Genomic DNA, 12,519 nt, shown 5'->3' with positions numbered 1-12,519 from the left:
TTGAAAACTTTATGCATTTTCCAACAAATTACACCCAAAACATTTTAGACCTCATACAATAGGTGCAGTATGACTTGAAAATGTTCCCAAAACCTAAGAACACCAAATTCTATCCTTACCCCCTTAACCAGTTTGACCATGATGGCTTATGTATGCAACTAAGGCCAATGGTTTTACAATTTGGGTCATTATACATATCACTTATTCTGTAAATCTATATTTTGGATTAATTTGTTTCATTTTTCTTGGTTTTAGGAAATGCAGAAGGAGGCCCTAGTTCAATATGAAATCTCAATTAATATGCATATGACATCGGGTGGAGCTTAAAAATGCAACATGTTTGCATTTTTGGTATGGGTCATTAATGTCAATGTGTTGCATTTTTTTTAGCTCCACATATTGTCCATGCATATGGAACACTATTGCATGTGCATTCTTGATTCATAGTGGTTGAATATCATTTTGGATGGCAAGGAGAGAAACCAAAGACATATGGATGCTTAAGTGGCTACAGACAATTATTCTTCACTATTTACATTGTAGCTCTACCGCTGAGTCCCTTTTTAACTATTGTTACATTCTACATTTTGATGTTATTAAAATAATGTTTTGTTTCCTTTGTTGAAATGTTTCATGACTTCATTCACTAAAATAGATCTCTACTAATTGCAACCATATTGGTAGCATGCTGATCTTAGTCTTCTTAAAGTTATTATAATGTTAATTGATCATTATTTCGTTGTATTTGGTTGCAAGGTACCAAGCAGCTAAACTGAATGAGAAATTGAGGTTGTAGGGTAAAGAAAGCATCTCTCCATCATTTGAGGGTAATTCTAGATAAGGATTGAATCTATTTATGGTTTGAATCTAGAAGGAAAGCATCGATGAGAATGTTTTTTAAAGATTCTTGCATAATGTTGTTTTGTTACATGTTTGGTGTTGAATGAGGGATGTCAATCGATTATCTTATCCTTCTTATTCCAATAGGATAGAATGTTATTAAGGCTACTCTAATTATAGTAATATGTAAAGGATAATATCTGGCTGATCCCCCCTTGAAAAGAGTTTGAATCCCATCTTATATCTTGAAGGATGCAAAGAGACGATATTTTATACTAAACCCCCAATAGAATCCTTAACTTTGTCAAACTTATGATAGACAACTAAACATGTGGAACGTCACTCACTTATAAAACTAGAAAATGTATTCCCCCACTCTTAAATCAATAGGGGCACTTACTCCTCATAGACCGACAATTTCCTTACCTTGGATCATCAAACAAATAGCATGACAGTCACCAATTATCTTGGAACACCAAACAATAGGATTCTTATGATTTTTTTCAAAAAAATAGGGCTTTCATTAAATTTTTGATGACTATTAGTCAATGTTTCAATGTGGTCTATCATTGATGGCATGGCAAGGTCATTGATAACAATCTCCTAATCATCGATGATTCAATGCAGCCTGTCATCAAGGGCATAACAAGATCATCGATAACAATCTCCCAAACATCAATTTTTTTATGATTCTTGTCATTGATAATAATGTCATAATTGCCAAAATTTTGACATTTCCTAGTAGTTGTCTAACATCGCCTTGTGACAAAGATTGGGATCATTTTTTATGGGGTTATTTGTTGATATATCAATAGCCTTGAATTGCATCAAATTTTTTGACAAAATTATAGCGACGCAATTTTTTGACCATTGTCCATCGAAATATCAACCAATGCTCATCGAAAAATAGGTCCAAATTTACTAGTGCTAAGCTCTTTTTGTTGCTTCTCAAGTGCATAGCATGCATCCATATCTTCATTATATTGGTCAAATATAGGCTTTTCATGAAATTTTAGCATAGACTTCAAGGAGATTTTACTTGCTAGATCTCTAAAGAGGTCTCTAGATCTAGTAGGTGAAGACAATTAATGTCTTGAAGCAGAGCATGTAGACCTAGAAGAAAAGGATTACATTAAAGAAGGTTTCTAGTGTGCATATAGAGGACTAGAGAGAGAATTGGATGATGATGTCATTTGTTCCTCTACCATTTTTCAAATCTAGAGTATTTTTTTATCACACCCTTAGTGAGACTAGTGTAAGCAAGGTCAGGGGTCTCTTCACATTTATTGTATTGAGTGCGTAGGATTTGCAATTCCTTAAAGAGATTAAGCAATCTAGGATCATATAGAATTTTTTGAAATTTGATAGCACAATATTTTAATACCATAGTTGTAGAAGAAAAAGTCAAGCATGAAAGAGACTAGAAGATAATAACATGACACAAGAGAACTTGATGTTCAAACTAGAGGGGTGAAGTGTGCACTTTTCAAAGAGAGGTAGCAATTAATGAGTGACTTATTGAAAAAAGTTTCCAAGAAATTTATGACACAAGTGACTCAAGTCAAGAGCGAGGAAAGTGGCCAAACAGCCAAGTAGTCAAGTAGATAGATAGGTAAAGATAAGTGAATGACTTTCTCAATCAAGCAATGTAATCAAGAGATCAAGGCAACCATTTTAGAAAAACATATTCTATGTAGATTTTAGACCCAAGGAACCATCGTAGACCAAGTATAGACACCCTAGACAACCCAAGAAGAAGTTTGGAGCAAGAAAAATCAAGTTTATCAACTAGGCGAGACAATACAATAAGCTAGGAGATAGTTTGATAGCATAAAATGTCATACTACACTTTATAGGAAGTTGTGTGATACTTTAGTCCCATAATACACTTTTCCAAGAGGTCATGCTATACTTTATAAGAAGCAGTACTACACTTTGCAAGAGGTTATGCAATACTTCATAATAACCAAAAGTATCATATGATAATTTTCACGCACCAATACAATACTTTACTAGTTTGATAGAAAAGACTAATTTTGAGGTGTTTTTTCTCAAAGGGATTGATCTAGTTGATTTTTCTATCTGAATTGACTAGTTTAGCAGTGTTTGGTTGCAGTTTTGATAGCAAAGTAGAATTTTTTGATAGCCATTGAGATACAAACACATGCCTTCAAGAAATTGGACAAGGGACAAAGCAACCTTTCTAGTACAAGCACTTGTGAGGTTTCAAAGAAAAAAATCTTATGAAGACTACCATCATGTGTGTGTTCAAATAATTCCCATGGGTCTAACACATTCAAAGACACATGCCAAACAATACTACCTAAGGTCACGGTTCATTACTCAACAACTTGGACCACACTTAATGCCCCTTCACCTCACACCAAGTGGTTACCCACGAGAGATATTGGCTTTATCATGGAAGCGCCATTGGCACAACCAAGGGAACACAAATGGCTTGTGTAAAATATTGGGGTGATCTAGGTAATCCACTAGGATAAATCCTTGCACCAAGATGTTGAATAGAAAAACAAGGTAGCTTCTAACCTACGATGTTTAGAAAGGGCTTCCATTCATAAAACTCCCCTTGCTCCCAATTATGGGACACCTTAACTTGCAAAAAATAATAGACCTCGTAGCCACAAGAATACCTTAAGCATACTTGCCTAGCATTTTCCTCATGGTCCCAATCCTACAAGTACTCACACTAAGTGAAGACAAGCACTATGTCTACCAAGGTTTTTTGTCCTTGATAGCTTTGAGTTTATAGTGGGTCAGACTAGCTAGGTTTGATTGCCCCACTTGGGCCATTCCTCTTGATTGCTCAAGAGAGAGCCCTCTAAAGGATCCTAAACTACACAAAATGGATTCACTTTTGGAGGTCAAGATTCCTAATTCACCATAAGAGTGAAGAGCATACTCTCCTATCCCAATTGTTTTCCCCAAACACACCAAAAATCTTAATTATCCCTCTTACTTTTCAAAATCTAAAAGTGGGTCAAAATTTTTCACCCTTAGGGTGAAGAGCATACTTCCCTACCACCATAAGATCCTAATTGTAAGTTTTATGTGCCTACAAAAATGAACAACTAGTAGAATGTCACACACACAAAAACGGAAACACAAACACACTTATTTTTTTATTTTTATACTTTTAAGCAGCCATATAAACAAGAATTAGTAGAATTTTAGCATTTGAAGCTTTAACATGCATGTCTAGGGTAATTTTGCAAGCATTCTTAGAGAAACCCTACAAGCAAAAATGTTAGTCGAACAAAAGGTTAGTCCAAAACAATGTAAAATCCTGTAATAAAACCTCTGTCAAATAGTAATAAATCCTAGAAATTTGAAAAATAGAATGTCAAAGGCCAAAACTTGACTAAAGAACTCAAACAACAAAAAGTTCCATACTGGGCAATGGTTTTCTACTAGCAAAATATCGTACAATACTTTTCAATATAGCAGAACAATATTTCAGCTCTATGCAATATTTTGTACCACACCTATGCAATAGAACTTTATATATTGGTGCGTTAGTTTTTTGTATAGGTGTACGATACTTTTACTAGAAAATTATCTCACAAAATATTGAGAACTATCATACGATACTAATAAAGTATCACCCGATAATTGTGACTACTAAAAAATATACAAAATAGCAAGTGGAAAATGCAAGATAAAAGTGTAGATTAAGAGGCAAAACTAGGACTTTCTGCACCATCGTGGGCATTAAAAATATACACTCAATTTGTGCACTTCTATAAACCCTTTTATCCAAGGTATCCCATAGATTAGAACACTTGAATGATGGCTTAGAGGAATAAAAAATATACACTCAATTTGTGAACTTTTGTAAACCCTTCTATCCAAGGTATCCCATAGATTGGAACACTTGAATGGTGGCTTAGAGCTTCCTATACATGGAGTGCAAAGGTTCATGTTTGTGCATATGAGGAGTTCTTAGCTAAGCCTTAGAGACACAACCCTTGTAATGCCCCGTCAAGGGATCCAAAAGAATTAACCTAAAGTTTTACTAAGTTTGCCATACAATTTTTTTTTTTTAAACAAGAAAGATAGATCATTCACATCAAACACATAGTAGCAAAAGCAATAACATACAATCAACTTAAAAGCATACATAAAAGGTTACATTCCTTAAGGATCCCATGATGTTGAATCACATTCAAATCTAATTAATACTAAGTCTAACAACTACCACATCCACATGAAAGAATAATAGAAAGTCCAAAGTCCATAATATACATTTGTTCTGAATGCCTCTTAGCAAACTAATTCGGAATGCTCAATCATCCACTATACATGTCACAGGATATGAAAGGCTTAAAAGAATATATATGTGTAGAAATAGAAATACAGCATCCTCTTTAGATCCATGATACCAGTATAATAAAATAAATGAAACCATCCACCATACAAGATACATCCATTCATCATAAAAGATATAACATTCATCATAAAATACATCTATCCATCATAAAACACAAGTATCCATCATAAAACACAACTAACTGAGTATGGGGTTCCTCCCAACCATCAATAGCATCATTACACCATCGTGGGCCCTAGCCATCCCCTGTGCGTAGCATCCCAAGCCACCGATCAGATCATCGGTACTATTGTAATAGGGATGTCACTACTAAAACATGCTACAACATATGCATAAAGAAATCTAACATGCTAGAATAAAGCATAAGATGTTCATACAAAGTAGATAACATCATCTATCACAAGCTAATCATCAATATAAGGAAATGCATCAATAAACAACATCATCTAAACATAATAAACAAGCATCCCTAGAAGCTCCAACCACGGTGACTACAGACGGATCTCAACAATAAGAGTAAAAAGCACTACCACCCGACTGTGTGGAACCTAAATGGTCCACTCCTAGTGCATTGAGGAGATAGTCTCAAGTCTCAAACAGGATATCAAATCACATAACACAAATACTCTTTAAGTCCAGGAAATCCTAAAAGTATACTAACTCAAAGGTTCCAAAATAGATCAGCATCTAGACCTAGAGGCACACAAGACACACACTACTACATTTGACATCATTTTTCTACCAAAATTTTTGACCATCAACTAAAAAATTTTAGTTTGGTCAGAATGTAGAAGGAAAAAAATTAAAATTAAAACTAAGCCCCGTGTTGGTCAAAATTTTGGTCGAAATGGGGGGCTTAGATGTAAAAAATAAAAACATTTCATGTTTGTTTTTTTTCATGCTCATGGGATGTTTTTTTGGAGTTGGATACTTGATGCACCATCACCAGAAAAAAAATTGGATGCCCTAGTTCTGCCCTAGCTTGCTCACGGTTGGAGTTGGAAACTTGATATTTTGAAAAGGAAGTGATCGATCTTTTGGAAGTTTAGATTTGGAAACAGTAAGGCCGAATGCATAAGGTAGAGTTTCAATTGTTTTCTCTTTAGATTCGTTGCCTTTACATCTACCAAAAGTGATTTCTTATTCTTTCATCTCTTCATTATCATTTGTTCCATGATTGTATTCAATGCAGTTGTATAACTTGTACATGGCTGCTTCTTTTCAATCCAAGGAATCATTACATCCAATTCTCTTCCATCGATTTGATGGGCATTTTTTCCTTGTTCTTTCTTTGATGGGCTTTTTTTTTCCCTTGTTCTTTCTTATCTTTTGAACTTGGTAGCAAGTGCAAGGGACCCATTCTTCACTTTCCTCGTATGGTATTGCTTGGCCAGTGATGCCCTCTCCTCAATGAATTCTATGATATTTCATGCTTGAGAATATGCCTCCCTCCAAACAATCCTTAATGGACTTTGCATGACTTGGAACAATGTTTTCTTCGATGCTAGTTTCCCAATGTCAAAAGTTAAAATTAATCTCTTTTATATATCAGGTTTGGACTTCATTCCTAGAAGCATCAATTCTGATTTTTGGCAATTTTGTAGAACATATTTTGTGGACATAATTTACTCCTTACTTACATTGCAAACAACAAAGAAGGAAACATTTTTTTTTCTAGTTTTGCTATCTTGAAACTATTTTAATCCTTCTAAAGCCTTCATATTAGATCTGTACATTTCTTGATCACATGGCTACATGCATCATTGTGAAATATGGGGGGGGGGAAATTATATATATATATATATAGTTTTTTTATAATAATTATAGACTACAGAAAGCCATATTTTGGGCATAAAAAGGGCATTGAGATCTTTGTAGTCTTTGAGCATGAAGCATTAACTGAAGAAATCATCATTTTACCATCTAATAACTTAGCGTAATCATTTTCATGTGCTTAGGACTGTCACAATTCTAACTTTTAGCTTTTAAGGTCATACTAGAAAAAGATTTATGTCTCAATGCAAAGTTGCTTCTTAGCCGAACAAACAAATTAATTGATTAAGTTGCATGCCTATGGTATTTTTGAATCTTTTGCACGAACAAAAAACCTAACTAATAAGAACAGTTATGCTTTTTTATTAGTTTAGTTTGTCTTGTGTTAATATTTTAATTTTAGTGGGATTTGAGTTGCCCGACAATACTAGGCAATAGAAGAAAATAGTTGTTCGTTGTTGTTCAAGAGAGGATATCAAATCTGTAACTTTCAGAGTTAAACTTAGCAAATACTTAATAAATCATATTTGTGCTAATAAGTCCTGGTATGTACTGAATCTAGATAACTGATCTAAATAAAATTTTAAAAAACTTACTTTTTGCATGTATTTGTTGTTCTGTAATTATCAACAGTAGTTTATTATGTTTCCATTATTTTGCAAAGTACGCAATTGAAACTTAAAATTTTAGAATACTAAAAAAATCAAAAAATCTAATTTAAGTACAAAAAAGCTTCCAAACAAATCAGAATTTTGATATTTTCAAATTGAGGATAGTTACTAAACCATCTATACTGATCGCTAGTCATAATCCAAGCCCCTCTGGAAACACTACCACTATAAACACAAATTCTGCCTACCAATTTTTTTAACTTCAATTAATAAAGGTCGCTACTTTTAGTTAACTACTACCTTAACAATTAATCATATGTTGTTGCCTCAATAATGCTCTTCCTTAATAAAGTGTAATCACTATTATGTTTGGATCAGCATATTGTTTAAAGACTCACTCGACCTTCACATAATCATTATCACCTTACTGCTAATGTATCTAAAAACTTTGGCAATGAGATGCCAAAGGTAGTTGGCTAACAATATAGTTTAAATCTTTAATTTAAACTTTCTTTAATTGCTTCTTTTGTAAAACACCAATCACTTCTCTTTGTAATTGTTTTATGTTTAAGTTGGCAAACAAATTGATGTTGCTTGAATATACATTGATATTGCCAATATTTGATTTCTCCTCTCAATTTCCTTCTTGAAATTTATTTTATGTGACTTCTTGTAAAATTTAGTGGCCTTTGGCCTTATTCCTCTTAACTTATGAAATAGGTTTATTATAGCACATTAGCTTATACAAATAAAAAATTGAAAAAAGCAAAAAAATACAATAGAATAAAAGATATAGAAAAAATCCCTAAGCACAAAAGGACTAAATGATAGCATGGAAGTGCTGATCAATATGTGTTAATTCACAAACTATAAACATTTATTCACATAGCATAAGCATTGAATTGGGATTGACCAAAAATGCCAACAAGAATAATTCTTATCCTACAAAAAGAGGATTAGAAAGGATGAAAATCACTAAATAACATAAAGACCTTAACAATAAGAAAGAAAAGCAATTAGCAAGACAATATAGTAAACAAGACTCAGAAATTTGTAAACTGTAACATTGAAATGTAACGTATATTGCAAAAGTGTTAATATGAAAATCTAATTTGGAACAACAAATTTGAAAATGTGAAATTTGAAAGCCATGCTCCCGTTGAAGCACATACTAGAGTCCATGCAATTTAGACTCTAATTTTATCATCTCATTAAGATACACATGTAAAAGAGGCACTTCCATTTTGATTCTAACCTGGCATTTCCCTATTAACGGTTGTGCCTATCTAAGAAAATCAATTCCAAACAAAAGCTCCCTTTCGAATTCTTGGGCATGCACCTCACAACATGTCAGTGAATTTGAGATTATAAGGGGAAAAAATAACCCCATAATAGAGGTATGAAACTATGAACAGTAAAAGATCCCTTACAAGTTAATTTGTGCAGTACCGCTATTATGTCCCCTTCTTGGGACATTAGAAATCAATTAGATAATTAAGCTTTAAGTTGTCAAATTATATCAAATTTGATGAAAACTTAAATCAATAATTTAATAAAGTAATAAAAGGACTTCAATTGAGTTTACTGAAAAAAACTAATAGTCATTTTAATTTTCAAGAGACGAATAATAAAGAGACAAAGAAAAAGAATATTAAGAGACACATAGAGGGAAAATGAAAAGTCACCGAGATATGCTACTAAAGAATGAGAGGTTCATGCTTGATTGTACTTGGTTTGATATCTTTATTTGGAAAAGTTTGCGAGCATTTGGCTTGCCTATTTGAAACTTGAGGGCAAAAACCTTCTGGATTTCTTAGTGGATTGGCTGGAAACCCAAATTCATCTTTGGTGTAGATTCATTTCAGGGTTCACCAATGTGCTTCATTGTTGGACTATTGATAAGTTAGAAGTTAAGTAACATTATATATTGTCAAACGATATGAAACGTGGTATGGTGGGTGAAAGTATTGCAAGTTATCTGATGATTGATAAATATTATTTGTTGGCTATCATTTTGCTTCAAATAATGATTGTGTGCTAAGTTTGATTTATTAATTATCATTTCAATTGATGAGATTTTGGCATTGAAATAAAAGAGAACTGTTGAAGTTATAAGTTTGCTAGGTTTAGTGTAGAAGTTCATTTATCTCACTGGGCAATTACTTCACTACTCATGGAGAAGATGACTCAAATGAGGATTCAAGCACACTGATTCTTCTTGTTCAGTTCTATTGAGGTTGTCTTTAAAGTGAAGAATTCACAAGGAGAAATCACAAATCATTCATTGTCAGTCCATAGAGCTTGCATCACGGCAATATTTGAGTAGGATGCAAGAGCAGGTCCTCTAGCTTGAAATAAAATTGCTAGCATTGTGCCATGAGTTCCCAATATAGGACATTTGGAGTTGGGTGATTTGATTGGTGGAGTTCCAAATATTCACATCCTTTACCAATATTAACTTTGATTGACTAGTCTTTCACTTCTTATAAGCTGCAGTGAGTATTTTTGTGGTGGTTCTCTTGTCATTGGTGTTGTTGTTGCCATGTGATTTTCAGGGTATTTACTGTGGTGGGGCTTGATTGAAGGGTTCTTTGTACCTTATCAAATCCAAATTTTTGAGAGTTTAGAAGGGTGTGGTTGTTGTTATATCTTTTTTGGTCATAGGGTTCCTTTTCTCTGGGCATGGTTGTTATGAATGGAAGATGCATATATTAGCCAAAAGCACAAGATTGGAGCATTTTTGGGCTTGTTCCTAGATTCAGTCTAGCAATTATTTTTTTGAATTTAACTGTGTATTTTTTTTAATCCAACATTTTGGATCAAACTCCATGATCTATCAATCCCAAGTTCATTTTCATTTGAATGAACGCATGTTCTTAAATACAACGATCAAACACACAATTTGACTTTAAAAAATGCTAAGTGGGGCACAACAACTAGTGAATGGTCAGTAAGGTGGGACATCTGAATTTGAATTCAAAAAAATTAGGGATCAATTCTTGTGATTGTGGAACACCTAGATCAAGTCTGCACCTACAGATCTGATCTAGGGAGTTGATTAACGTATCTAGGGATCAAGGATGAAAATCTAGAATAATTGATGACAAGGATCACAATATAAGCCAAATTTACACATGAATATGCCATTTGTAAGCTAATTATTACATTAATGAAATCCTACCAAAGTGGGCTTAAAACATAAGGGAAAAGGGGATGGATATGAATTTTCACTTTTAATTAGAATTTTTTACATTAAGGATAGAATCTATCGATATTTACAATGGGTTCCCATTCTAGATCTCAACAGGCATCAGTTTCTTCTTGTGTTGAATGGGGGTCTAGAAGTAGATCCAACATTCAAGACATAATAAATTTGGATTTGTTCTTAAATCCAATATCCCTAGTATGTATAATGCTTATACCGTACAATTTTTTTAAAGGATATTCATATCTGACAAGAAAGAAGTCATTTTCTAAGCATTTATGTTTTTGTAAATGAAGTATGTTTTCAATTAGAAAAACTATTCTAGTTTTAATAAAATGACACACACATGGTTTTTTTCAAAATTTTGGATAAAGAAGTTAGTTATAGCTTGTAGTTTTATCTGTTAATGAATGCAAGTTTTCCCAGAACTATCTTATAGGAGGCAACGGCAGTAGGAGTAAAGTTGTTTAGCTTGCCAGAGAATTTCTCTTTTGTGGGTGCTAAGGATGGAGAGAGTCTTAGCATAGTTGATGCCTTAGATGGGCCTATCATGCAACATTACTATTCTCTTGCAAAGTAAGTTCTTGGACCAAAGTGCTTAACTTTTTCCTATTATGACCTTTCATATATTATATGCATTGAAAAGCCTTCTAGAATTGGCAGTTTTTAAAAAATGTATAGAGAGATGGTCCTACCATGTGAAAAGAGAGTTGTTTTTCATCTAAATAAATGTTTGAATTGTTAATGAATTGCAACATGTAACTGGTTTGATTGATTACTTGTATGCTCGCTTGGCAGCCTATAATTTTTTGCAGAAATGTCATGTAGTGTCATGTTGCTTTTGTATGCATTTCCTTCTTGATTGAAGTAGTTATGTAATGTCCCATATTTGGCTATCTTGGAAAGCCTAAACAATTTTCTTGCAAAGCCAATTACAAGACAATTTAGCATTCCATTCAATGCAGGACTATTGTTGTTGCCAATAATGTGTTTTAGCTCAATAAAGAGATAAATACTCCTATTTTTACAAGCAATGACATAAAAAAATCAAGAAAATAGGAAATAAGCAGGATACATTTAGTCTACTGGTAGATTCACTTGCACCTTTAATCTATGGGCATACTTGGATAAAGAAAGTTGTTGTATTGAAGCTACTAGGAAGTGTTGAGAAGAATTTGAAGAATGGAACTCGTTTGAGAGGGTAAAACCCTTGATTTCATACTTTCAATATACTTCTCTTTCTAATGGTTGTTGAGCTCATGCATTTCTGTCAATTTCATTGCAGGGTCATAAACATGATGATGGTTGGTGATCCTTCTATTTCCAAATCCCAACTCCTGAGAGCCATCATGAATATTGCTTCCCTGGCAATATCAACTATAGGATGAGGGTCTTTTGGTGTTGGTTTGACAGCCGCTGTCACCTTTGACCAAGAGACAAGTAATTAGTTTTTAGAGATTTTATGTATGTGCTTGACTATTATCTGTACATTTGTTGTTATTAAGAGGCCTAATTTGCATCACTAGTACATTTGACCCCATTTTTAGACCAAATTTTTTGACCATTTATTAAAATGGGGTCAAATTTGGTCAAATTGGTCGCAATAGGCAAGGAAAAATGTCTTTTTTTAAGAACCCATGCTCATGTTGGTCAAAATTTCAACCAACACGGGTTCATTATATGAAAATGAAAAAAGTTAATTCATTGTTATGGTAGAGAGGAAGGCAGGTTTTTCATTTCAC

The sequence above is a fragment of the Cupressus sempervirens genome, chromosome 2 (genome assembly GCF_028749045.1).
Source record: "Cupressus sempervirens isolate cs-2001-9-10 chromosome 2, ASM2874904v1, whole genome shotgun sequence".
Classification (NCBI taxonomy): Eukaryota; Viridiplantae; Streptophyta; class Pinopsida; order Cupressales; family Cupressaceae; genus Cupressus; species Cupressus sempervirens.
Note: the sequence above shows the minus strand (reverse complement) of the source record.